Source organism: Aquarana catesbeiana, linkage group LG12 (assembly GCF_042186555.1).
Source record: "Aquarana catesbeiana isolate 2022-GZ linkage group LG12, ASM4218655v1, whole genome shotgun sequence".
Classification (NCBI taxonomy): Eukaryota; Metazoa; Chordata; class Amphibia; order Anura; family Ranidae; genus Aquarana; species Aquarana catesbeiana.
In genome coordinates, this window is record NC_133335.1 from 149,664,071 (window position 1) to 149,670,070 (window position 6,000).

Here is a 6,000-nt window from a genome sequence, read left to right on the forward strand (position 1 = left end):
TTTGGGAATTACATTTTGATTTCTGATGTTGGTACACATATCACATTTTTTGGGCTCAAATTATGAATATTTGGAAATAATAAAAAGCACAAAAAATTGTGATTCATTTTAAATTTGCACCAGCAATGGTATTGTTTGTGGATTATAAAGACACCTGTGTGAGTTTGGGGTAAAGATTGTTGTGAGATGAAGAGTAACAAGTGAAAGTGACAGAGAAAAATATATTTTACCAAAACATCCAAACATTCCACATTGTAGTATTCTTAAAATCAAAATATTTTAAGTAGAAGCAACAATGTTGCAAAGGAAAATTTATTTCACAGAAAGATACATTTCATCTCAACATTAAAAGGTTTTTTTTGTGAAAGTTAGAATTGTTCCATTAGAATCAATGACTGAAACTTCATTTGGACTAAAATAGAGCAGATTTTCACTTCCAAAAAATGCTCTCTAATTAGCTCTCATTTTGGTATTTACTATAGCTCCGGGTAAAAAAGACACTTGAGTTAAAATGAGAGTTATTTTCAGGTCTGAGCATGCTCAGTTATGTTGGCACCTAGTTGTCCAAAACGGGGAATTTTTCACTTTTCAGACTTTTAAAGATATTTCAGCGTAGAAATCACCTTTTCACACAATTTAAAAGCAGATTATCTTTAAATAATATACCGCATATTTCAGTACCATTTAGTCAATTATATCATGCTCTAAACATTATTTCCATGTGCAATTCTCTAGCTTTTAGCAGAGTAAGGGTTTGGGCACTATTTAGTTTCAGGGAGCTATAGTAAATTCGATTTTGGGAGAATTTTCTCACCAGCGCTATAGTGAATACCGTTTTAGCACGAATTGCTGCGAATTAGCGCTAATTTGTGGCAATTTGCACGAATTAGCGCCGTGGCACTATAGTAAATTACCCCCATAGCATTTTGCTTTTAGGCGAAAAACTTAAATTTTGGTCTCATCTGAACAGAGCACCTTCTTCCACATGTTTGCTGTGTCCCCCACATGGCTTCTCGCAAACTGAAAACAGGGCTTCTTATGCCGTGTACACACGGTTGGAATTTCCGACAACAAATGTTCGATGTGAGCTTGTTGTCGGAAATTCCCACCGTGTGTAGACTCCATCGGACATTTGCTGTTGGAATTTTCGACAATAAAAATTTGAGAGCTGGATCTCAAATTTTCCAACAACAAAATCCGTTCTGTGAAATTCCGATCGTGTGTACACAATGCCGATGCACAAAATTCTACGCATGCTCGGAATCAAGCAGAAGAGCCGCACTGGCTGAACTTCATTTTTCTCGGCTCATCGTACGTGGTGTACTTCACCCCGTTCTTGACGTTCAGAATTTCCGACAACATTTGTGTGACCGCGTGTATGCAAGACAAGTTTGAGCCAACATCCGTCAGAAATAAATCCACAGTTTTGTTGTCGGAATATCCGATTGTGTGTACGCGGCATTATGGCTTTCTTTCAACAATGGCTTTCTTTTTGTCACTCTTCTATAAAGGTCAGATTTGAGATTAAATTACACACAGGTGGACTCTATTTACTAATTACGTGACTTCTGAAGGCAATTTGGTTCCACTAGAGTTAGGGCCCTTTCACACTTGGGCGGTTTGCAGGCGCTATTGTGCTAATAATAGCGCCTGCAAACTGACCCGAAAGTGCCGCTGCTTTGTCTCCAGTGTGAAAGCCCTGAATGCTTTCACACTGGAGCGGTGCGCTAGCAGGACGAGAAAAAAAGTCCTGCTAGCAGCATCTTCGGACCGGTGAATGAGCAGAGTATATACTGCTCCTTTACCGCTCCTGCCCTTTGAAATCAATGTGATAGCACGGCTATACCGCCGGCAAACGCCTCTGCAGAGGAGCTTTGCAGTGGTTTTTAACCCTTTCTTGGCCGGTAGCGGGGGGGGCAACTGCCACGCTAGCGGCCGAATACCGCCGGTAAAGCGCCGCTTACAATAGCGGCGCTTTACCACCGACCCCGCCCCAGTGTGAAAGGGCCCTTAGGGGTATCAGAGTAAAGAGGGCTGAATACAAATGCATGCCACACTTTTCAGATATTTATTTGTAAAAAAAATTGAAAACCATTTATTATTTTCCTTCCGCTTCACAATAATATTTGTGTTGGTCTATAACATAAAATCCTAATAAAATACATTTATGTTTTTAGTTGTAACATGACAAAATGTGGAAAATTTCAAGGGGTATGAATACTTTTTTAGGGCATTGTATATTGTCTCTGTGTGCACTGAAATCCATTAACCACTTAAGCCCCAGACCATTTGGCTGGCAAAAGACCAGAGCACTTTTTGGGATTCGGCACTGCGTTGTTTTAACTGACAATTGTGCGGTCGTGGCTCCCAAACAAAATTGACATCCTTTTTTCCCCATAAATAGAGCTTTCTTTTGATGGTATTTGATCACCTCTGCGGTTTTTATTTTTTGCGCTATAAACAAAAAAAGAGTGAAATTTTGAAAAAAACGCATTATTTTTTACGTTTTGCTATAATAAATATTCCCCAAAAATATATATAAAAAAAAAATTTTTTCCTCAGTTTATGCCGATACGTATTCTTCTACATATTTTTGGTAAAAAAAAACCGCAATATGCATTTATTGATTGGTTTGCGCAAAAATTATAGCGTTCACAAAATAGGGGATAGTTTTATTGGATTTTTTATTAATATTTTTTTTTTACTAGTAATGCTGGCGATCAGCGATTTTTATCGTGACTGCGACATTATGGCGGACAGATCGGACACTTTTGGAGCTATTCTGGGACCATTCACATTTATATAGCGATCAGTGCGATTAAAAATGCATTGATTACTGTGTAAATGTGACTGGCAGTGAAGGGGTTAACCAGGAGACAGCGCTGCAGAGGTTAAGTGTGTCCTAGGGATATGTTCTAACTGTGGGGGGATGAGCTACGTGTGTCACGACACTGATCACCGCTCCCAATCACAGGGAGCTGTGATCAGTGTCCTGTCACTAGGAAGAATGGGGAAATGCTTGTTTACATCAGCATTTCTCCGTTCTTCCTCTCCGTGAGACGATCGTGGGTATCCCCGCGGACATCAAGTCAATGGGACCCGCAATCACATTCACGGAGCTCTCAGCAGGCGGGCATGCCCACAAGCCGCGTCTTAAAGGACAACATTCAGGTACGTTAATATGCCTGTACGTGCCCTTCTGCCGACGTACAGTGGGGCAAAAAAGTATTTAGTCAGCCACCAATTGTGCAAGTTCTCCCACTTAAAAAGATGAGAGAGGCCTGTAATTGTCATCATAGGTATACCTCAACTATGAGAGACAAAATGTGGAAACAAATCCAGACAATCACATTGTCTGATTTTTGAAAGAATTTATTTGCAAATTATGGTGGAAAATAAGTATTTGGTCACATACAAACAAGTGAGATTTCTGGCTCTCACAGATCTGTATCTTCTTCTTAACCACTAGCCTACCACCCACCGTCATATGACGGCGGGACGGTAATCCTCTTGTTCTGGGCGGACGTCATATGACGTGAGCCCATTTAAACAGGGCATGCGTGCAATCGTGTGCGCGCAGACCTGTACTGTCGGTGGCGGCGTGTCACCGAGACACCGCTCGTAACCGACAGGGGTGAACAGCCACTGGGCATGACTGTTTACCACGTGATCGGCCGTGATGAAGTCACGGCCGATCACAATGGTAACTCCCCGCATTGCGCGGCGCATGCGCGTGATCGTGAGCGCACTGTGCGTGCACGTCGGTGGCGGCGTGTTCCCGGGGAACACTGCTCGTCACCGACGATAGTACACAGCCATTGGCCAGGACTGTGTACCACGTGATCGGCTGTGATCCATTCACAGCCGATCACTAAATATAAACAAAGAGCTGTCACTAGCTGTTACTAGCTATTCTCTCCTCACACATCGTTTCCAGTGTGAGGAGAGAAGAGCCAGGAGCAGTGAGTTACAGATCTATGTTTAGTAGTGTCTGCACCAACACCACATCTGTCCCATCGCCCCCCCCCAATTGTCATCTGTCACCCAACAGTCACCCCATAAAAGTGCACCTGTCACATAAGAGACTGCCATCAGTGACCATCAGCGGTGCAACCGTCACCCACCAGTGACCATGCCCTGTCACCCATCACCCACCAGTGACCGTGCCCTGTCACCCGTCATCCACCAGTGACCGTGCCCTGTCACCCGTTACCCACCAGTGACCATGCCCTGTCACCCATCAGTGACCATCAACGGTGCACCTGTCACCCATCAGTGACCGTCGCCTGTCACTAACCGTCGCCTGTCAACCATCTGTGACCATCACCTGTCACCGTCCGTGTCCTGTCACCCATCAGTGACCATCGCCTGTCACCCATCACCCATCAGTGACCATGCCCTGTCACCCGTCACCCATCAGTGACTGTGCCCTGTCACCCGTCACCCATCAGTGACCATCAGCGGTGCACCTGTCACCCATCAGTGACCGTGCCCTGTCACCCATCAGTGACCGTCGCCTGTCAACCATCTGTGACCATTACCCATCACCGTCCGTGGCCTGTCACCCATCAGTGACCATCACCCATCACACCATTATCATCTCTCAGTGAACGTCACCTGCCACCCATTGCACAGCCCATCAGTGACCGTCACCTGCCACCCATCTGTCACCCGTCGCACAGCTACCCACCACACAGCCATGTCCAAAAGAGTTTATACTAGTGAGGAGGCGTTCCAGATCCTCTCCATGACTGATGAGAGCACTGGGGAGTTCTCATCAGATTCCAATTCTGATTCCGAATCAAATTCAGCATTTGAACCGAGAGTAGTAATGATTCAGATGAAGAATGGGTCCCTCCTAAAAGGGCACGACACTCTGGAAACCAGGAAGCCGCCAGCAACCAGGATTATATTCCCAGGCCCAGTACCAGCGCTGCCGCCAGAAATAGGCCCCAGATACAAAGGCCCAGTACCAGTGCTGCCGTCAGCAATATGCCCCAGGAACAAAGGCCCAGTACCAGTGCTGCTGCCAGCGATAGGCCCCGTGCACAAATGCCCAGGCCCAGTACCAGTGCTGCCACATCACACCTGAGTACCAGCACAGGAAATTCAACTCCCCCAACTACTGGAGTGTCACGCCCCCCAAGAGCCAGGGCCGCTACATACATGCCAGATGGTCTTGCCAACCCAACATGGCTGCCTTCCAATTTGGGATTACCAATTATTCCCCCTTTCTCAGCACAGCCAGGTGTGCAGGCCAACACCCAAAATTTCACAGAGATCAATTTTTTTCACCTGTTTTTGCCCGATACTTTGCTGCAATTCATTGTGGACCAGACAAATTTGTATGCCCAGCAGTATATTGCCAGCAACCCCCAATCATCTAATGCCCGTCCGTTTGAGTGGAGAGATTTGAATTTGGAGGAGTTCAAATTGTTGTGGGCCTCACCCTAAACATGGGGCTTACAAAAAAAAATGAAGGACATACCTATTGGTCCACCAACCCCATCCACCATATGCCCATGTATTCTGCCACAATGCCCAGGTCCCGATATGAGAGGATTATGAGATTCTTTCATTTTAACAACAACACCCAGTGCCCTCCCGCAATCATCCAAATTCCGATAAGTTATACAAGATTCGCCCACTGATAAATTTATTTTCCCAACGATTTGCAGAACTCTATGTTCCCGAGAAGCATATATGTGTGGATGAGTCCCTGGTACCATTTTCAGGCCGGCTAGGAATAAAACAATATATTCCTAGCAAAAAGGCCAAATACGGAGTAAAATTTTACAAGCTCTGTAAGAGAGTAGGGATGAGCTTCGTGTTCGAGTCGAACCCATGTTCGACTCGAACATCGGCTGTTCGATCGTTCGTTGAATTGCGAACGATATGGGCTGTTCGCACCAAATTCGTGTGGCGCGTCACGGCCCATAATTCACTGCGGCATCGCAGTGCATTGCTTGCTGATGATTGGCCAAGCATGCACTATGACCC